The sequence below is a fragment of the Narcine bancroftii genome, chromosome 7, assembly GCF_036971445.1.
Source record: "Narcine bancroftii isolate sNarBan1 chromosome 7, sNarBan1.hap1, whole genome shotgun sequence".
Lineage (NCBI taxonomy): Eukaryota > Metazoa > Chordata > Chondrichthyes > Torpediniformes > Narcinidae > Narcine > Narcine bancroftii.
Window position 1 is genome coordinate 97,903,098 of NC_091475.1, and position 23,713 is coordinate 97,926,810.

A 23,713-nucleotide genomic window follows, 5' to 3' on the forward strand; every position below is an offset into this window, starting at 1 on the left:
ATTCTTACAGCTTGATATATGTCAAGTATATATAAATATATATATATATATATATATATATATTTATATATACTCAGCAGTAAAAGTGAAACCATACAGATCGTTCAAAGGAAATAAGGGTGACCTTCAGTAGAAGCAGGGGTTCCACACAAATTTGTGGCACTGCAAATTAAAGCCACAATCAGCCTGACCCAAAAGATAGATTCAGCTACTAATGATCTGAATTGTCTTTTCAAATGAGTGGATGATCTCTGTGGTAAAGGAGCTGCCAAGAAATGCAGATCATTATTTTGAGGAGAATAATCTCAAAAGGATAGACATTTCTGTTTGAACAACATGCTTCTTGGCTCCCACATCATACTCTTGTAGCAGTGGGACTCAAGTGTGATCTGACCACGATCTCTGATTTATAATTGTACAGGCTCATAAACGGAATAGGCTGCAGCAATATCAAAGGTATGTCCACAATTTCATTTTAGACTGTTAAGTTACAGTGACTATTTGTCATTGTTGCCTGAATCTTCCAATGAATCAAAAGATGATCCTTTACTTCAGTGAGTAATTGAGTTACTCTGTATTGTTCTAAGTATCAATCAGTATACTTGACTGCAAGTGTTCTAGATTGGGCATCAGTGAAATTTGTAAACAAGAAGAGTTCATGCCACAAAACTATTTAGCCAATGAACTTAAATCAAGACGCGGCAGCATTAAAATTGATGAGGTGTGAGGTAAAGATGCTGTTCCATGAATAACAGAAATGCCTTCAAATAAGTGCAGCATCTAAAGAGAGAGAGTTCTATTTGCAAAGCGGAGTTCTTAACCCATTTGGAAACTCCTGTTGTAAAATGTGTTCTAGTTAAAGCTGTAGCTACAATTTTGCAAAGCAGACACATATAAACTCTTCAGCCCAACAGGATGACATATAGGTGCACAGAGAAGTGCATGTCCTTGCCTCTATTTATTGCACTACATCCCTTTTGGAGAAAAAAATATATACATATGTGTGATTTTTCTCTTTTGCACTTTCAACAGTGAGGTATATGCACCTTATGAATATACACTATTCACAAGATTTATAACAAGGTCTCTGATGAACTGTTTTTGTCCTGAAACAGTAAATCTGTTAGTCTGCTGTATTTCTGTTTTTTTTTTAAAATGTCCAACATCTGCATTTAAAATATAATAATAATTATAAATCACATTGTTTAATTATCTCCTCATCACTGTTTTCAAGTTGAATTTTTTTTTGGGTGGAACTGGGTTTGAACTTGATCAAGGTTTGGACTCTGTTATATTTACTGAGAATTAAAATTTTACTTTCTGAAAATGGCACTAGATCTAACATAAACATACTTGATTAGTTCATAATTTGGACTATTTCTCATAAGCAATGATAATTTCATCTACATAACATGGCAAAATAGTTTATTCCATTTTCGGAATTTGTAAATCACTGTCAAGAACAGCATTTACTACCTTTCCTTAAATCCCCTGAGATAATTAAAGCTAAACAAACTTCCTGATCCCACTACTGTTGGATAGAGCATTTTAGTCTTAAGGCTCAATGAAAACAGAGAAGCAACACTATATCTCCAAAGGATGGGGTGCAACTTGGAAAGGAACCTGCAGGTGGAGATTTCCCATGCACTGTCAAAACAGCATTGCAGTGTACTTTGCAGATGTATACCGGAGCTCATGAAGGAAATATGCATTGATTATCACAAGGAAGGAAATTATTTAACCCATCTGGTCTATGCTGGTTCACAGCAGAGCTATCCTATTAGTCCCATTCACTCTTCCTATTTCCTTCTAGCCCTGTAATTAGTTCTCTTTCACATGCCAATTAACTTTCATTTGTTGTTTGGCCATTCATCAAAACTAATTGGTAAGTTACAGTAGCCAATTTACCTACTAGTCTATCTTTGATATGTGGGAGGAATCTGGAGTGCCAAACCGTGCTACACCACTGTTATCCCATGATTGGCTGCTGCCAACTGGACATGCCTCCTGAGACTGATTCTACCCATAGCCCCTTGCCTGTTCCCCATTCTCTTTGCTTCGATTAGTCAATGAGATTGATGGTAATTCCTATCTTTAGTTAATAGAAGCCTGATAATTTTACAACATCAGCCTTTTGTAATTATTGATGGTACATCACTGGCAGAAAAAATATATAGTCACAAGGAGATTATGTATGCTCCACAAAGACTACACGAGGGTAGAATCAAATCCTGGTCCTTGGAGCCAGTAGGCCACTGTGCTTCATGCCAAAATGCTGTGCCTATTCCTGGAGTCCCATAAATGAGCTACAAATCAAATCAGAAGCATTCTGTTAGATGGAGTCAAGGTTTTGAGTTTTGTTGGTACATTGATCCAGTGAAGTGTAGAACATTCTATCACACTTTAATTGATAGCAGAAAGGTTTTGTGGTGTCAGGATCCTGAGGCTCTGACCTGATTTACTAGCCATTGTATTTAGCTGATGCAGGGCTATTTCTGGTTAGTGGAGATCCCCAGAATCTTGATCACCAGAGTGTGGATACAATGATATATTTGAAGGTCAAGGATAAGTAGGTGTCCTCTTTCTTGTTGGACATGGTCATTGCTTGACATGCTTGATGCCCATTGTTGTTGCGTTTTATCACATTCTGTCTGAATGTTGGTAAGGCCTTGCTGTCAATGCTGTTTCTCTTTTTTCAGATGCTCCTGAAGCCTCTGGATAAATTATTTCAAATGTCCAGCATATGTGTTTTTTAATGGTTTGATGACTATAGATTGGTTTCTATAATAGTAAGGCTTTCAAGAGGAAGCCATATGGTTATTCATTTGACACGATCAACTGAACATCGTGGCAAGTGCTTGAGTCTTGTCAACAGCAATCATTTGTTGGGCCCGACTGTTAAGGATGCAGAAGTCCTTAGAGCCTCTTCCTTCTGTTCATTGTTCATTTATCCACCACCATTTGATTTGTCACCACCTTCAGACAAATACATCCTGTTCCAAAACCCTTTACTATGATTTCTGTGCACCATGTATGAATTCAACTTGGTGAGTGGCAAAGAAAGATAAGTAAATAAGATGCGAAGAGGAGGAATGCATTTAATCTCCCTGCTCTACCACTCAATGAGCTTACATCTCAATGCCATTTCCTAATTGAAACCCTAAATTCCTCACTCCTAATACTTAGAATTCCATTGATGTTTCTGACTTTAAGCAAGTTAAGAACACAAACACATTCATTCTGTTAGAAAGGGTGTTCTTGTTGATTAAGGTCACAGTGGTGTCATTATCTCTGATGTTTAACCATTATCATCCGAAGATGTTTGGATGGAGAAAAGTTCTGGTTTATCAGCAACTGAAAAGCTTGGTTGATGGGTTTTACTCAAAAGACCAGTATGATGTTATCATTTCCAAGGACTATTGAGACAAATCCAGAATTGGTAAAACAATCATTGTTATCTGCAATGATGCAATGTTGATTTGAAAGTCTTTTTTATCAGTCTGTTCACAGGACTATAAAGGACAGGAAAAACTGATTTGAACAAGCTCATTCATTGTATACCCAATTACTTGAGCCATAGATCAATCAATCTTTTGTATCTGTGTCTCTGAATGTTCATCGCACAGCATGTTTTCACTGTTCATTTAAAGGCCTATTGGCTTCTCACAATATACTGAAATTTGAACCCTGGACATTTTTTTGTCTGTGAAATCTTGAAATTGCCCACTTAAAATACAACTGCTTGATCTCTGTGAGAGATATAAGAGATATGTTTATTTCCCATGATCATGTACATTGTACACTCTTGTTGCAGGCTAGTCCAATAAACTGTGAGTCTGTGATGATGAATAGCAGTCAATCTGAGAAAGCAGACTTTCTGCAATTAACTTGATTGTCCTCTGAGTGAACAATTGTCGTTTTTCAACTAATATGGTTGTACATCTCAATTTTGATAAATTTTTGAGGTTGCACAAATCGTGACATTATTTGGGTGAGCAAATATAAACATTTCACCAAAAATGAGAGCAATACTGTAGAAATGATTGACCCTCATACCCCAGAAATATTCACAAAATTCCATGTAACAGTTTGCAAACGTTGTGACTGCACCTGCAACTGGGGTTCAAATCCAGTGCTCTCTGTAAGAAGATTGTACATTGACCCCATTCCTGCATGGGTTTCCTCCAGGTGCTCCAGTTTCCTCCCACTTTTCAAAATATACTGGGGTTATAGGTCAATTGGGTGTAACTGGACAGCATAGGCTCATGGACCAAAGGGGCCTGTTATCGTGCTGTATGTCTAAAACAGGATGACTAGTCATATAAATTGGCACCTACCATTTCTGAAATTTACATGCATATTCCAATTAATTGCACATATTTGAAATTGACCATTTAAAAAGAACCAAATATTTCAATTTTAGATTTATCCAGCAACTCTGTAGTGGAGAGCACCAAGTTCCTTGGAACTCACTTAACTAGTGACCTATTGTGGACACACAACATTTCCTTACTTGTCACAACAGCACCACAGTGACGGCATTTCCTGAGAACATTGAAGCAGGCAAGGCAACAGGCCACTATTATGTCAATCTTCTATAGAAGCTCTATCGAGAGGGTCCTGGCTGGCTGGATCACAGTGTGGTAAGGTTACTGCAGAGAAATGGATCGGAGGTCAATCTCGAGGATCATAAGGGTGGCAGGAGGATCACTGGAGTCTCCCTCCCACTCTCCCCTAGCCCCATCGATGTAATCTACTGGGATGGTTGTCTGAAGAGCGGACGCAAAATCATTGAGGAACCCTTCCACCCTGCAGACAGGATCCTTCAACTGCTCTCATCGGGAAAGAACTATAAGAGTATAAGAGCCAGCACCATCAGGCTGAGGAACAGCTTCTTACCACGTACCGAGAGAATGCTGAACGACCAAAGGAACTGCTCACACTAACCATCCAAGACTCTCATATTCATGAAATAAATATTTATTTATTTGTATATATGAATATGTGTCATGTATATGTATTGTTTGTCTGTATATGTGTTATGTCTGGTTGTGTGATTGCATGTTTTGCACTGAGGACCAGATAACACAGATTCGTCCGGTTGTACTTATATAATCAGATGTCAATAAACTTGATTTGACTTGACTCGAAAGAAGAATAGCTTTTCCAAAACTCTAACCCTGTATCAATTTTATTGGAAAACTTGGAGATAAAGAAAGTAAGGATAAAGCAAAAGGACAATCAGTAATACTTTTTTAAAACCAAGTACCCCTTTAGATATCTGGAGAGCAATTTGATTCAATGTCTTTAAATTACTCAGAAACCTGAAATGTGGTCATTGTTTATCATTGCTGAACCCACTAACCTAGAGATGCTTGATACTTATGAATGTATTATTAGCATGGGTGACAATATAGAGTACTACATTTATTACAAATAGCATGGATTATCTTTGCAAAATTGTTACAACTCAGGGACTGAACATAGTCTGCATGTTACAGTTGTATTATAAAGAAAAATCCACTCAAAGTCAGAAACAAGTTAATCTTTTCACATGAGAGAAGACATTGCTTCTTGTGAATGGAGAAATTAAGGGATTTAACCCAACACTGATTGAGAGATTTTTCCACCAGTTCATATTAAGCAGTTTTTAGTCCTTTAAACCTTTGAAGGTGGAGCAAATATTCTACCATTAAACTCCAGTACTATGTCAACTTTTGCAAACACCCTGTATGCTTTTAATGCAAGTGCTGTCAATGGGCATGCAAAAGTGTACTTCACTTTACCTCTTTCCACTCAAAATTGAACTATAGAGATAGAGGGCTTATGACAAAAGATCATTTGTTTGTTTGAATTGAAATCAGTAATAATGCAAAATTGATAATCAATTCATCCCTCAAACAAACCACACAGATAACCAACTCTCCGCATAAATAGAATTAATAAAGCTTACTTTTATGTGACTTTACTATTTCAGAAATGTAGCTATTATAATAATGATAATCAGGAATGCAACAGATGATAAAACTAGTTGGCATAGGAATAGACATTGGCAAATACATAATGAGAATGTTTGTATTTAACCTTAATTTGGACCTGACATCAACTTATTCAGAAATATTCAGTCATGAAACTCCTCTGCACCAAAATTATCTATGTGCTTAATAATTTGCTTAAGCTGCTGAGAAACCTATCAACACTTTCTGTAATCAGAAGAAAATTTTAAAAAAGCAACATGTTTTTATTTTCCTTTTTTAAAATTTTCTTTTTGGTAAATATTTCTTTAGGCCAAATTTTGCAAAAGCAAATAAACATTTGTTGTTTGGCTGACGGTTCACTATTCCAATACTATCGTCAGTGGACATAAGACAGTCCAGGATAGTTTGTCAAGGCATTCAGTGACAGTGGCACAACAGAAGGTGCTGCTGAACACTGGTGTGTAATAACGTGATGGATTATTAATTTAGATATAATCCAGAAATTACACTGTTGCTTAAACATATTTTGAAATATCTTTTGAAGTGAAAAGTAAGGTGATAGATTAATGGTTTTTCATAGTACAGAAACAGACCAACTTACCCATGACAGCCAAATTAGTCCCATTTGTCTGCATTCGCCCCATATTCGCCAAAGCATTTCCTTTTCATGTACCTGTCTAAATGGTTTTTGTGAATTATAATTCTCTCTGATTTTACCACTTCATCTGAAAGCACAATCCATATTGCTACCCCCACTTACCACCTCCCCCCTAACCTCTGTGTGAAGAAGGTTTCCCTCAGACCTTTTTTAAATCTTTCTTCTCTCACCTTCAATCTATACTCTCTAGTTTTAGATTCTCCAATCCTGGGAAAAAAATGACTGATTTTCTTCATCTTTGCTCATCATGATTTTATAAACCCATATAAGGCTTCCCTTTAGTATTGAGACTCCAGGGAGAAAAGTCCCAGCTGATCCAGCCATTCCTTCTATTTCTACCAGTCCCATAACATTCTTGTGAACATTTTTGCACCTTTTCCAGCTTTACATGTTTCCCATAGCTGGGTGACAAAAACTGCATACAAAACTCCAAGTGTGTTCTCACCAACACCTAGTACACCTGAATCATGAGATTGATTTCAGATTTATTGTCAGAGTACATACATGGCATCACATACAACCCTGAAATTCCTTTTTCTTGAGGGCACGTCGGAATTACCACTAATTGGTACTGCAAAAACTAAACTGTACACAGCATAAAATGTAAAAAAAAACTGTAAAAAGATAATGAATGTAAACTGACTGTACAATACAGAGAGATCAAAAAGAAAATCCAATAAACTGCACAAGTAAGAGTCCTTAAATGAGTCTCTGATTGGGTTTGTCATTGAGGAGTCTGATGGTGGAAGGGTTGCAGCTGTTTCTGAACCTGGTGGTGCAAGTCTTGTGGCTCCTACACCTCTTTCCTAATGGCAGGAGCGAGAATAGAGTGTGTGCTGGGTGGTGTGGGTCTTTGATGATTGCTGTGGCCCTCAGACTGCAGCATTGCCTGTAGATGTACTCAATAGTGGAGAGGGCTTTTGCTTGTGATGTCTTGGGCTGTGTCCACTCACCCTTGGAGGGCTTTATGCTCAGGGGTATTGGTGTTTCCATACCAGACCATGAGGCAGCCAGTCAGCATACTTTCAACAACAACTCTGTAGAAATTTTCCAGGGTTTCTAAAGTGATATCAAACCTCCACAACATCCTGAGGAATTAGTGGCACTGATGTGCTTTCTTCACGATTCCATTGGTGTGTTGGGTCCAGGATAGATCCTCCAAGGTAGTGATGTTAAAGAACTTAAAGTTGCTCACCCTCTCCACCTCTGATCCCCCAATGATCACTGGATTGTAATCTCTGGCTTTCCTTTCCTGAAGTCAACAATCAGCTCCTTAGTTTTGGTGACATTGAGTGCAAGGTTGTTGCTGGTGGACCATTCAGCCAAGTTTTCAATCTCCCTCCTGTATGCTGATTCATCCCCTTCCTTTATATATCCACTGCCACAGTTCATCCACTCAATGAAGGTGAGCATGCCCAATATCTTCTTCACCACCATGTCCTCTAGAATCACGACTTTCATGGAAGTATACACCTTTATCCTTTAGTCTGTCAATCCTCCCACACACTCCAGGGATCTATCAATTACTGTTCAAGTCTTATCATGATGTGACCTTATTCTTCAATTGTAGTATGAGTGTTTACCTTTAAAGATTTTTGTCTTACATTTCAGGGAGTTTAGTTGGTGAATGTAAATCAATGCTTTCCCCAACTGCAAATTCAGTTGAATTGGTAACAAGTACTATTGATATTGTCAAATAAGACTAATAACATCTATTTGCATAAAATATAAGAGGCAAGACTTTGTCAAAGACACAATTAAATATTAATGGATTAATTGGCTCATATATTAACATTACATACCTAATATGATTGATTTTGAATTCCACAAGTAGCAGTACCATGACCACCAAAATTGCTTTGACTGTGATCTGTCTGTATTCGCATCTACTCCCAGCTTCACGCTCTGTAGTACTGTGGTACTGTTAGGATAAAGTGCATATCACTGTATTGCTGTACAATGGGGTGACATAATCACTGAGGCCACAGAAGATGAAGAAGCAAAAGTAAAGCTACTAGATTAAGAGGAATGGGGATGAGAAACGTTTATTGGCCTTTCAGAGCTGAAGGGGAGAAAGTGTAGGTCTTAAAGAAAGCTAATCTGGATGGTTAAAGAATTTACCAAGAACCAATGGCAAGAAGATACCAACTTTACTGAGAAATGATGTGGAATAAGACTGATTCAGGACAGGATTTAATTAAGAGGAGCTTCTGAAAACAGCAGCAACTTATCAAGAAAACTTTTAAAAGTTGCAACATATAAAATGAATACAATCTTAATTAAAATACTTTCAGGAAGTGCCTGACCTTATGTGGGGTATTAAGGAAATTCAACTTCTGAATTAAATAATTATACTGCAGATCAAGGATTTTTTTTAAAAAAAGCAAATACATACAGTATTTCTTCTCAAAGGACATTAGCAAAATTGTCGATTGAGTTGGTCTTCGCTTTTGAGCTTGTAGCTGCAGCCCTGAAGAATCTTCAGTCAGCAACATTGTAGTGAAGCATCTGAAATAAAAACAGGAAATGCTGAAAACAATAAGGTCAGCAATGCCAGTGGAGAGAGAAACAGAGTTAATGTTTAAGATTCAGAGAAAATTGGAAAAGAGAAAAAAAAGAGAATTTTAAGGTCTAATGAATGTGGGTGATTGATAGGACAAAGGCAATATCTACATTTTTCTATATTTTCTACCACTGTCAATGACCTTCCATATTTTTACCCTTTGAGGTGTCCTTGCAAATGAATTTATTCTGCTTAGAAGACTCTCCAATTTTATCATAAATCATACTGTCACCGTAGTTCAGACTAATTTGGGATGTAACAGGAATTTTTTTTTTTAAAAAAGCAAGTCAGTGAGTAGAGCAGCCACCACACAGCTCCAACAACCCTATTTCAATCCTGACCTTTGGTGGTGGAATACTTAGATTTATCCTGTGTTTATTCCAAGTGCTCTGCTTTCTCTTCACATCCCAAATTCATGCAAGCTGGTAGGTTCATTGGTCACTGTAAGTTGTCCTTATTGTACAGCTGAATGGTAGAATCTCAAGGATGTTGCTGTGTGTGGGCATTTGTGCAAATGGTCATAACAGATTCACTCTATGATTATAAGAAAACTGTGGTGGCAAGGCCTTTATACAGCTATGGGGTCAGTCTTTCTTTATTTGCACTCAAAATCAGGTCCTGAACAAAATTACCTCACATTTATTTTTATCACTCCACGCTAGTAGCCATCACATGTTCTCCCTTAAACACTGGACCACAATATCAGATGGCTTTACCTGAATTCTCTCATCAGACAGTCTGCACATTAAGCAGTTCTAAAATGCTTGACCAGAGAAGGACTAGACATTACACCTTTTTGATTGATTCTTTAGCCAACATTATTTTTTGTCAACTGTTGCATAAGCCTAAATTCTAGCTCTCAAAAATCCTTAATCCTTCCTAGGATATATGCTCCACTGGTAGAACTAACAGACTCACCAAATTCTCATATGTCTTCTGCCTCACTCATAGAAACAACATTGTATTAGCCTCCTGCATGTGCTTATGTTTCTTTGTTTTGCATCTTCCCCACAATCTCATTGATATGGTTTTCTTTCAGGAACCTTTCTTCTTATTTTATCCACAGGGAAAATATTTGCTTCCTCATACTTTCAACCAGCTCCCAGACAGCCATTCTGTAATCATGTCATGTCACTCTCCTGCTATCTCCTCAAGCATCAACATTGCATCATTGCCACCAGTGTAATGTTTGTGGATTTTTCTGTTACAGCAAGCATCAACCAACACTTAGACCCACAGAAAAACATTATTTTCCAGAGTCACAATCAAGACTAAACTGTTGTATTTTCATATACAAATATATCTACATCAGTTCTTTAAGGTACACCACATGACCAACCAGTGACAAAAATGAATGAGTAATTTATTGGATCAATTATTCAAGACATGAGTTTAATCTCATCATCCCCTATAGCTACATTTAAATTTTGTCAGATAAACCTGATTTTCAAAAATACTGTAGCTTGCATCAATAATTATGATCATGAAGCTTCAAAATTGTGACAAATCCAATCTGTTTGAATATTATCCTTCTTAAGAAGAAATCTGGCCCTCAACTGGTCTGGTCTAAGTGTCACAGCAGTACTATGAGTGAATCAGGCTGTTCCAGCAAGCCAGCTGAGCATCAAGAAAGTGATTCACAGCCAATTTCTCAACGGCAGTCAAAAAACAAATAAATGTTTATTTTCCACAGATATTCATAGTTTATGAATGAATATTAAAAATTCAATAGGCAATAATCCAACAGGGAACCAGAAAATAATGCATTTCTGAGCCATCTTTATCTGGACATTAAGTTAGAATTGCAACTTCAAAAACAATTCTAACACATAATTTGAAAATGATTGCAAATCAATTTCTATGGTAATGGACACAAGGAGCTGACAATCAAGTATAATCTTTCAGCAAAACACCAAATGGACATTTGAGAACAGAGTATTCCAACACAATCGATCTAGTTTATATTTAATTTCATGTTATCTTGAGATTATTGATATAAGCTTGAATATGATGCAAGTAATATTACGCAAAAACACAAAAATGCTGGAGGAACTCAGCAGATCTCATAGCGTCCATAGGAGGTAAAGATATATAACTAAATTTTTTGGCCTGAGCCCTTCTTCAAGATATGAGTAAAAAGGAGGCAGGCATCTGAATAAAGAATGCTGGGGAGAAGGGGAGAAAAAGCAGGGAGAGGAGCACAAGCCAACAGACAAAGGTGAATATTAGACATGGATAGCAGGACAGGAGAGGAAAGGTGAGAACTGAAAGGTGATGGCTAAATCTCTTGGACGTGCAAATTGCAGCATCATTAATCTTTCTCTTCTTATAACTGAATATCTGTTTATGTTCCCTTGTGTTGATTATTAATGTCACCTCATCACCTTCTTGTTATTTCTTGTATCTATTCATTTACATTTTCACTTTTTTGTATGCTTATTTTACTCACATTCACTCCATCCTTGACAGTTGTTCATTTTAAAATAAATCTATGAAATTGCTTTGGATAAGGGGGACGGTGGCACTGCTGGAGCTGCTAATGGTAATGGTGCCATGGGTGCAGACCTGTGGAGAGAGATGAGTGGAGACACACTGCTATCCCTCAGGGTCCTACCACCCTACTCTACTGCTGACGGCTCCAAACAGGCTTTAATATCCTGTGACCTATGGAACTGTGCCCCAGATGACAGCACATGTGTTTGGCAATGGCCACGAGAGGTTGCAGACTCCGAGGGAACAGTGGACTGGTGCAAGCCACCAGTAGCGGAAGAACACCTCACATTGTAAAGATGAAATAGAGGAAAAAACCCTAAGGACGGTGATCACAGCAGAGATCCCGCGAGGGTTTCTGCAGCTGAAGGACACACATAAGTGGCAAACTGTTGCCAATTTGCAGGTGAAGAACTCATACAGGCTGCAGGCACCTGGTGACTTCAGGGCAAAGGATTCAAACTAGGTCACTGGCTGCTAAAGACTTACTCATGCGAACCAGGTATTGGATCCTAGATTTGAGAGGGTGCTGAGGACAAGAAGGGCTCCTGAAAGGCTGTGGGCACTGAAGGCTTCCTCATTTTTTCAGATGCTTGGATCTGGGTTCAGGTTGCTGATGGTTTGAACTGAACTGGAGTCTTGTGTGGCTACAGAGGCTGAGGGAGCATTGGACGCAAATCCACAACCGCTCAGTGTCTCTTGGGGAGAGGGGAGTATCACTTTTGCTTCTCTTTCTTTGACTGTAAGGGGCATTGCACAATGCTAATAGTGAATTTTTGTCTGCCTTATGGCAGACTAAAGGCTATTTTGTATATTCTTACATTCTCTGTTTTATTACATGACAATAAATAGAATCTGGCATGTATTAGGGGTTGCTCTGGCAAATGTTTACATTTGACAGGTAATCATGCATGTCCAAATATGGCAGCTGACCTTATTCATGAATACTTCACCTGCCAGAATTGAAAGGGAGCTTTTGGCACTCATTCGACCATTAGGAATCTGAACTTTAACCATTATTGACTGCCATTGAGAAAGCAGGTTTCCTGAGATTTGATAAAAAAGGCTCCAGTGGGTGACCATTCAAAACATGTCCATCTTCCCCTTCCCCATCCCTGATCATTTACTCTCTGTTGATGAATTCTTTCATGGAATGACTGGGAGTTTCATGAAATTCAGAATTCCTTTCTTAAACATAGCTTTTAATAGCACACTGGAAGCTCAACAAATACATTTTTGGTCCTTGTGTGCCACCACCAGCTACATCACCAGCCCCAGCCCCAGTACAAGCAGTAACCAATGCTGGCTGCTTGCTTTAATTTTAAGAAAATAAAAGAAGTTTCTAACTCAATGATGTCATTCCTAAGGAAATAAAATCAAATGGATTGCCACATGGACCATTCTGGTGTGGGGGTGGTGGGGGAGGGGTAATGTGGAGGAAAACATTGGGTTGTCAGTATTCATTGATGTCTCATAAAAACCCAGAATCAGTGGCAGGCCTGGGCCATTGAGTTCTTTGTAGCAGTTTATCCAAGATCCTGTTCCTCCTTTCTCCACATGTCCATTGAATTCTTTAGTCATTAGTGTTATATATATATAATTGCCTCCTGAATATACAATGACTTGCTATCACTGTCCTTTGTGGGAGAAGAGTTTTACAGAGTTCCCACTATTTGCATGAAGAAATGCCTCTTCATCTCAGTCCTAATTTGCTCTTCCTATATCTTTAGGATGTGACTTCTGGCTCTGGACATTCATTTTATCGGGAGTATCTTTACTGTGTCTCAGGGACTGTCCAGACTCTCAGGATTTAATAAGATTCAAAACATTCCCTTCTCATCAGTTTAACCTTCAGCAAATCTAAGCTCAATTGTCCACATGACTCTTTGCATATCTGTCCTGCAAACCCAACAATCAGTCTGGTGAACATTTGGACCGCCTCCAGAGCAAGAATATCTTTATCTGAGTAATGAGAGCAATCTGCAGATAATATTCAGAAAGTATTGTGCAATAACAACCTGAAGGAATGATTAAGGGAATAAAAAATATTGTAAGGGATAACCAAGGCACAATTTTTTTTAATTGATTAGTTTATTGGACACTGAAAACTTATACAACACCAATAAGACCCAAAAAGTAAAAATAAATATCCTCAATTTTAAAAGGGAATATCTGTAAATTGCACACTTAAATACTTACATTTTTACTTTATCTTTTTTTGTAATTAGGTTCTGCAATTGCATCTAATTATCTTGTAATATTATAATACTTTCTCATGGTTTTTATCACCTCTGTGAGTTCCTGCAAAATAAAATGAAAATACATTGTCATTGTGGTATTTCCAATGATCTCCTGCTTGGGAGCTCTATTTTTAACTATCCTTGTGAATTTGGCAAATCGGAATCATGGGCACATACCTTGGCCCAGTTTCGCTATTGAATCGAAAACAACAAATTAGTTAATTGGATTGACATATTTTCTCACAGTTTATGGATGATAACCTGGCTGGTTAGTTTTAGAGTAAAGTTGAAGTGGTGTGATTCTTTGATGTGTAGAGGCACCAGAAGAAAATGATCACATCCCTCTGATCAGACAGACAGAAGGAAATCAGGCTAAACAGGCTTTTTCCAGTGAATCTAGCATTTGCTTTGGTATAATTTCGCTAATTTGTCTCACTATTCATTGAGAATGTTGTAAAAAAGGTGTCCAAAATTTAGAATATTATACATGAAATAAAAATGTAATTACATTGATATGATCTGTGGAAATAAACTCATTTGAAAGTCTTGGAGAGTTGATCATGGATAGAATAAGATTAGAGGGTAATACTGAAGAAAACATCCATAGCCTCTCTTTTGTCCATCCTACCTGAGATTTCTTCAGAAAATTCTAATAGGTTGGTCAGGCAGGATATACCCTTCAAAAAAACATGCTGACTTGGGCCTGTTCTGTCATGTATCTCTAGCTATTTCATAAGCAAGTCCTCGAGGATCGACTCGAATACCTTTCCAACCACCGATGTCAGACTAATAGGCCTATAGCTTCCTTTTTTCTGTCTACCACCTTTCTTAAACAGTGGAAGCACATTTGCAACCTTCTATTCCTCTGGAATCATGCCAGGGTCTATTGACTTCTGGAAAATGATCACCAATGGGTCCACAATCTCCAAAGCTACCTCTTTTAAAACCCAAGGGTGCACTGCACCCGGTCTGGGAGATTTATCAATCTTCAATCCATTCAGCTTGTCTAGCACTATTTCTTTAGGGATCCTAACTGCATCTAATTTTACTCCCTGAAACCTCTGTCTAGTGTCTTCCACAGTGAAGACTGACGTAAAATGGTGATTGTTCCTCTGCCATCTCTTTATTACCCATTATAATTTCCCCAGCATAATTTTCAATCAGTCCTATGTCTACGCGTGTCTCTCTTTTACTCTTTAAATATTAAAAAAATTTAGTATCTTTTTTATATTGCTTGCCAATCTCCTTTCATAGTTCATCTTTTCTTTCCTAATGACTTTGTGTCTTTCCATAAGTTTTTAAAAGATTTCCAGTCCTCTGTCTCCCCACTAAATTTAGCTTCCTTGTTTCCCTCCTCTTTGCTTTTATCCTAGCCTTCACCTCTTGTTAGCCACATTGACAAATTTCCTTTTCCTTGGAATATATCAATCCTGCAGATGTTTTATTACTTGCAAAAATAACTTCCAATTCTGCTCTTCCATCTTTCCAACTGGTTTGCTTTTCCAGTCAACTTGAGTAATTTCCTTTTTCATGCCTCCGTAATTTCCGTTATTCCACTGACAAATGGATACACTCAATAACATCTTTTCCTTTTCAAATATGAAACTAAATTCAACCATGTTATGATGGCTACTTCCTAGAAGGTCTAATACTTATAATTCCCTAATGACCTCAGGTTCATTGTACATCACCCAATCCAGAACCATGGATCCCCTAGTGGACTTATAAACAAACTATTCTAAAAATCCACCCCTTAAGTTTTCTACAAACTATTTCCTGGGATCCAGTAATTTCCTGCCCTTCCTGATCCCCTGTCAGGTTAAAATCCTCTGTAATTATTTTGACATTATCCTTGTGACATGCCCTTTCTATTTCCTGCTGTAACTCATAGTCCACTTCCGGGCTGCTGTTTGGGGACCTGTTTATAACTGCTAATATGGTCTTTTACCCTTGTCATTTCTTAATTCAACCCATAATGATTCTACTACTGCTGACTCTATCTCTCTTCTTTCTATTGACAATATCATTACGTACCATCAAAGCCATGCCTTCACCCCTGCTTATCTATCCTATCCACTATGTTCCCTTGGATATCGAGCTACCAATCACATCCCTTATTGAGCCATGTTTCAGTAATGGCCACAATGTCATATTTTCTAAGCTGAATCTATGCAACCAGGTCATCTACTTTCTTTCTATTGCTACCTGCATTTACGTACAGTGCCCTTAGACCCACTACTGATATAATTTTTACTGAATTCCTGTGAACAGCACTTCCTCCAACCTGCTCACCTGCTCTTCTTTTTTGTCATCATTGACTGACTCTACTATTTTCCTCTTTCTCTGTTGTAGCTCCCTTTCTCCTAACTACCCTAATCTCTTCACTCTCACTTTGATTCCTTCCCCCCTACTAAACTAATGTAAACCCTCCCCAACAGCTTTAGCAAACCCTCCTGCCAGGATAATTCAGATGCAATTCTGGCACAAAAAAAATTTTGTTGCGGTCAATGATGCAGTATTGCTACAAAAATGGAGAATATGTTTGCACAAATGATATAGCTTATTCTGAACTAAAATGATGAATGTCATCTGTTTCATGTGAAGATATCAAATTTCCAACTCTAAAGATTAATAGTGAACTCTGTGGGCTCTAAATGACAATCAGATAGTTTCCCAGTAACCAGGTGATACTTAATAAATACAATTAATTAACCAGATTTAAATTGGTGCAGATGGTGCTGTAGATTCATGTCTCCAGTGACCAAGGTTTGATCCTGATTTCAGGTGACACCTCAGTAAAGATGATATCCTCTCCCTGTATGTTGACCCTGGTACTCTGGTTTCTTCTCACGTCCCAAAAGTGAGCTGATTGGTTGGTTATTTGGCTCTTGTAAACTTCCTCTAGTGTAGATGGAGAGTCAAGATAGAGAGAAAAAAAAATAAATTGTGAGGAAATAGTTGGGATTCATGGGATCGCTTTAAAAGTTTGTAAATCTTTGCTGGGCTGAATGACCTCCATCTGGGTTGTAATAAAATATGAGAAATACATTCTCCTGCTCCATAATGGGATTTGAATTTTTATCTTTTGGCAGCCCTGTGCAATGTGAAGGAAAAGCATGCCAATAATATTATTTAAAAGGAAAGGTATTCTCTTTTGAGTGAATAATGATATTTCAGCAGCCTGTTCAGGATCCAATCATTCTTGCCAAAACTGAGCACAGATCAGCCTTATTAAAATATTCAATTTTACGACAGAAGGTCACCACAGACACATCTGCTCCTATGGTAAGGTATTTTCTGCCATCAATGCAGCCCACACAAATCCTGGTGCTGAACTCTTGGTAATTCACACCAAGGTTAAAACATGTAGCTGTATTGAGGCATTGAGATGTTATCCACTATGACATCTTCCAGTAACCTTGCTTTGAGTGACAAGGATTTCAGTACCAGTAGCTGTGCAGGCTGTTATTAAATTCTTAATTCCTGTGGCTTTGACAAAGAAGTGTATTTTCAACAATAACTAAATGTTCACATTATTGCACACAATCGAGTCTCCCCTACCTTTAAAATTCCAAAAGGCCATTGAAGGCATATTCTTCACCAAATCCTCAAATGTGGTCTTGTGCTTAGCTTTCAGCAGATGGGGTACACACATAGATTTAAGTTTTGTCACATTTAGAAGTCTTTATGCCAGTCATGTTCAATGTACAGGAGTGCACATTTTTAACATTATTAATGTTATTAACATGATTATTGAGAGTAGGTGGAGAAGTGCATGAATCTGTGTTCAACCGATCCTGGGAGCAGATTTCCTCAGGTCCAACAACCTCACTTAGTAAACAGCCAGCCCTGTGCATGCAGACCCTGTCTATGGACAAGTTTTCAAAGGTCCTGACTGAATTCCCTGATACACCGGATTTTCATTTGAACACCCCTCCGCACAACATCCAACATTATGTGATGACCAAAGGACCAGCCATTCATGACAAGCCAAGGAGACTACGCCCTGATCATTTACAACAAGCCAAGGAGGAATTTAAAATGATGGATGAGCTGAGCATCATCAGGCATTCCAACAGTCCCTGGTCTTCTCCCCTATATATAATCTCTAAAGCAACCGGGGGTTGGCAACCATGCGGGGACTACCGGAGACTGCACATTCAGGATTTTGCCACGAATCTACACAGGAAATGGTTCTTTTCAACAAAGAGTATTGTTCAATGAGATAATTTAGCAATAGGAATCTATTACTGATGGAAAAATGAACCAAATACGTTGAGCCCTAAAAGGGTGCATTCCTTAATAGCTAAATTTAAATAATTTGATATAATTTTGGCAATTGCATTCATCCTAGTTTAGTCCCAATGATGCCTTTCTAATGATCTATTTTAATGAGATTAAAGTATGTAGAAAACAATTTAAGGTATGTATTTTATTCCTTTCACAAATATTTCCTTCAGTTTCTGCAAACGACAGCCCCAATCCAAAATGACAAAGTTTTCATTATTTCGTAGTTTCTGAAACAGTAAGAACACTGTGGATATACTGGTGACTCACATCAAACAGCTGTACTGAAGTAGGGCTCAATAGAAAAGGTGATTATTATCATTTAAAGTCACTGAGTTCCATTTAATTGAAAACAGAAAATCACAAAAAACTTGTATGTCAAGCAGCATCTGTGAAATAATCCCCATGATCAGTTTATTGTACAACGTACATATGCACTGATATTCTTAATTGCTGCAGCCAAAAGGGTACATTGCAAAATCAAAATTAAAATTGGGTACATAATTGAATTAAAATGAGACAATAAATATAAAAGATAGAGAAAATAAATATTCACAGTAATGCTTATACAAAATAAAAGTGACTGCAATAGTGCAGACAGTATTTTTCATGGGAGTAGTCCAAGGTTAGTGTACCAAGGGGAAATGTAAATCCTTGATAGTTGTTGGAAAGAAATTGTTCCTGAAGCCAGAAGGGCTTCAGTGAGAAGCAGTTGTGATGTGTGATGGGGATCCTTTATGATCCTTCTTGAGGCTGAGCCTCACATAGATATCTTCAATACATGGGAGGTTATAGCCTGCAATGAACTTACGTTTGCTACCTTCGGCAGCCCTCTGCATTCTGGGGCATTTGCATTTACCAAAATAGAAAGTGAATTAACAACCTTAAGCTGAAACAGTAACCCTGTTTCCTTTTACACAACACAACCTGATCTTCTGCATTTCTGCTCCATTCCTGTTCTCCAGCATGTGCAGTTTTTCTATTTTTTTTTTGTTCTACTTCAAATTCATCTGCTCCTCATAAAAGCAAAGAGTAAAAATGCTTCAAGTTTCCAACCTTGCAAGAGAGACCACCATAGGAAAGAAGGTTTAATCTTTTAGCAGGAGAAATAACTCTCCAAAGGCAATTGAGTGAATTAGCCATGACTCATGAAACTAAGATGGTTGCTGTGGGATTCAAATCTGAAGGACAAATATTGTGCAACAAAATGTTCAATAGCATCTGTTTTAATGAACCACAGAGAGCATTTCTTCAAATGCCACTTCCCACTAGCCACACCATTAGTTTTGACTCTTCTTAACCATCACCTACTCAATGGCACTACTTACCAAGGGTTCTTCCATATATGTATGAAAAACCTTTCGATCCCAAATACTGGACAAAACGTATTGTCCATGACAGTTTGTTGTTTTGATCTTTTTCATAAGGCTTTTAAAAATCAATTTGACTATATCACTCCATAGATTTTTTTAACCTCCTAAGTTTTTACTGTATGCTGTGAATAATGTTGTGCTGAGTTTTACCACTGAATTGAAAATCAATCAACTGATCGATAGTTAAAGGTATAATCTGCCCAATTCAGGACAAATGAATTGTTTATTGTCACATCTACAGAAACACTGCAAAATACTGTCTGCACTATTGCAAAGTCACTTTTATTTTGTATAAGACTATTAGACCATTAGACTATAAGATACAGGAGCAAAACTAGGCCATTTGGCCATTCAAATCCATTCTGCCATTCTATCATGAGCCAATCCATTCTCAAACTCAGCCCCATTCTCCTGCCTTCTTCCCATAACCTTTAATACTCTGAGTATTCAGATACTTTTCAAACTCTCCCTACACCCAACAGCTAATGACTTGTCCTCCACATCACCAGTTGTAGCAAATTCCAAAGGTTCACCACTCTCTGGCTGAAGAAATATCTCTGCATCTCTGTTCTAAATGGGTCCTGAAGTTGTATCCTCTTGTCCTTAACATGGCTACCATGGGAAGTAATGTTGCCACATCTGCTCTGTCCAGGCCTTTCAACTTTTGAAATATTTCAATGAGGTCTCCCCTCATTCTTCTGAACTCCAAAGAGTACCATCCAAGAAACATCAAATGTTCCCATATGTTAATCCACAGTTAAAAACAACAGGGTGTGCAAATTTAAAAAAAAATGCAGAATAGTTTGTTACAGAAAGAAATAGATTTAAAACGGTGCAAAGTCATGATGAGGTAGAGTTTGTTAATCAAGAAATCAACTTTCACTGATGAGAGGTTCATTAAGAGAACAGGTTCACGAAAACAATTGTGGTTTAATTTCAGAATTGCATAAAAGATCATTCAGTTCCTAAGCAGCTTGTCACACTTCTAGTATGGATCTGAACTCCAGAATAAGAATGTTTACATTTTGTAGTGACTATTCAGTGTTTATTAATTCTACTCTTATACTGCAGTCATCACCTGTGCCATTTTGAAAATATTTTGCACATGTAGTTGATGAAAATACAATTAAGAATATTTTAATAATTAAGAAAATTTCAATAACAATAAACTGCCAAGACTACATATTATGAATGGCAAATGTCAAAGTGCCTATTTTCCAGATGGTGTTAGTGTAGTGCAGAATTTTGTATCTTATTGTATTTGCTCTCAATGCTCTGTGTTAATACCTGACATTCTTATCCCCCAAAAAGGTCGCGACTTATGTAAAAGGTGAAAGAGATGATTGAAATCAATAAATAGAAAATTACATCTTTCCTATTTACACTGCTTGATGTTTTGCCTCCCTATTTGGAGAAATACAAAGTTATATTTTATTAGTGAAATTATTATCTAAATTCATTCTCTTTTCCAAATTATCTGGTGAAGTAAAAAAAAATCAACAGCACTTTTTCCAATATTATTTGTCATTTAATTTAGCAATTTTCTCTTATCGTTTGTCATGATATTATTAGATTCAATTGCATTTTGTTTACAAAATTTAAAGATAGCCTTTTGGATTCAGTTCATAAATAAGTCTTAGAAGTTCAAAAGTGAAAAGTTGAAATTTATTTTAAGAGTCTTTGGCTTGGCTTCGCGGACGACGATTTATGGAGGGGGTAAAAAGTCCACGTCAGCTGCAGGCTCGTTTGTGGCTGACCAGTCCGATGCGGGACAGGCAGACACGATTGCAGCGGTTGCAAGGGAAAATTGGTTGGTTGGGGTTGGGTGTTGGGTTTTTCCTCCTTTGCCTTTTGTCAGTGAGGTGGGCTCTGCGGTCTTCTTCAAAGGAGGCTGCTGCCCGCCAAACTGTGAGGCGCCAAGATGCACGGTTTGAGGCGTTATCAGCCCACTGGCGGTGGTCAATGTGGCAGGCACCAAGAGATTTCTTTAGGCAGTCCTTGTACCTTTTCTTTGGTGCACCTCTGTCACGGTGGCCAGTGGAGAGCTCGCCATATAATACGATCTTGGGAAGGCGATGGTCCTCCATTCTGGAGACGTGACCCATCCAGCGCAGCTGGATCTTCAGCAGCGTGGACTCGATGCTGTCGACCTCTGCCATCTCGAGTACCTCGACGTTAGGGGTGTGAGCGCTCCAATGGATGTTGAGGATGGAGCGGAGACAACGCTGGTGGAAGCGTTCTAGGAGCCGTAGGTGGTGCCGGTAGAGGACCCATGATTCGGAGCCGAACAGGAGTGTGGGTATGACAACGGCTCTGTATACGCTTATCTTTGTGAGGTTTTTCAGTTGGTTGTTTTTCCAGACTCTTTTGTGTAGTCTTCCAAAGGCGCTATTTGCCTTGGCGAGTCTGTTGTCTATCTCATTGTCGATCCTTGCATCTGATGAAATGGTGCAGCCGAGATAGGTAAACTGGTTGACCGTTTTGAGTGACATCACATACAACCCTGAGATTCTTTCTCCTGTGAGATAGACAGAATTTGTACTTATTAGTAGCTATAAATTACTTAGGAAGTAATATAGGTATACAAAAGAGAGAATTGTAAACAGATTGACTATGCAAATTCAGGAATTTTTTTAATAATTTAAGTTTAGACATGCAGCACGTTAACAAACACTTATGACCAATGAGCCCATGCCACCCGATTACACCCATATAACTACAACCCTGGTACAATTTTGAACAGTGAAAAGAAACCGGAGCACCCAGAGGAAACCCACGCAGACACGGGAAGATCCTACAAAATCCTTACAGACAGCGTTGAATTCAAACCACAGTCGCTAGCACTATAACAGTCTTGTGCTAACCACTACATTAACTGTGCTGCCCTATATTCAGCCATAAATAATGTGCAAAATAAGAGTCCTTAAATGAGTCTCTGATTGAATCTGTTGTTAAGGACTCTGAAGTTTGATGGATAGCAACTGTTGCTGAACCTGGTGGTATGGGTCTTGGGGCACATGTACCTCTTTCCTGATGGCAAAAGTGGAAACAAGGTGAGATGTTGAAGATATCCATGAATACATTGGCAAGTTTCTCAGCATGGTTTTTAGTACTCAGTCAGGTACTCGATCCAAATTGAATGTTTTCCTTGGATTCACTCTCCTGAAGGCAGCCCACACATCATCTTCGGATACTGTCAGTAGAGGATCATCAGGGGACATGGGGGTGCACAATGTTTCCTTCTTGAACTGGTAGTCAAATTGGGCCTAGAAGGCATTGAGCTCATCTGGGAGTAAAGCTTTGTTATCTTCTACTGCAACAGATTTGGTTTTGTAGCAGGTTATGTTACAACTTGCTAAAATCTAGAAAATGAATGACTTTTTTGGTATTCTTCTAAATTCTATACATTCCAGAACAAGTTTTTCTTGGAATAAATTTTACATTGGTGCAAATTTTCCCAGAAATAGATAAAGTTTAAAAAAAATAATTTGGCATTTTCAGTGAAATACGAAAGTCTGCAGACACTGTGATTATAGTGAAAACACAATACTGGAGAAACTCAAATAGGTTACACAATGTATTTTATATCTTCTTTGGCTTGGCTTCGCGGACGAAGATTTATGGAGGGGGTAAAAAGTCCACGTCAGCTGCAGGCTCGTTTGTGGCTGACAAGTCCGATGCGGGACAGGCAGACACGATTGCAGCGGTTGCAAGGGAAAATTTGTTGGTTGGGGTTGGGTGTTGGGTTTTTCCTCCTTTGCCTTTTGTCAGTGAGGTGGGCTCTGCGGTCTTCTTCAAAGGAGGTTGCTGCCCGCCAAACTGTGAGGCGCCAAGATGCACGGTTTGAGGCGTTATCAGCCCACTGGCGGTGGTCAATGTGGCAGGCACCAAGAGATTTCTTTAGGCAGTCCTTGTACCTTTTCTTTGGTGCACCTCTGTCACGGTGGCCAGTGGAGAGCTCGCCATATAACACGATCTTGGGAAGGCGATGGTCCTCCATTCTGGAGACGTGACCCATCCAGCGCAGCTGGATCTTCAGCAGCGTGGATTCGATGCTGTCGACCTCTGCCATCTCGAGTACTTCGACGTTAGGGGTGTAAGCGCTCCAATGGATGTTGAGGATG

General features: G+C 38.4%; 1 long non-coding RNA gene across 3 annotated transcripts in view; it reads right to left on the reverse strand.

The window, feature by feature from the left end:
- The window catches only part of LOC138739132 (uncharacterized), a 225,559-nt gene that overhangs the window by 115,923 nt on the left and 85,923 nt on the right, over nt 1-23,713 (reverse strand). For all 3 annotated transcript variants that reach the window (XR_011342026.1, XR_011342027.1, XR_011342025.1), the window contains 3 exons: nt 13,889-13,990; nt 9,032-9,144; nt 8,439-8,557 (listed from right to left, as the gene is read on the reverse strand). This is a non-coding gene — a long non-coding RNA (uncharacterized lncRNA). The remainder of the gene's footprint in view (nt 1-8,438; nt 8,558-9,031; nt 9,145-13,888; nt 13,991-23,713) is intronic.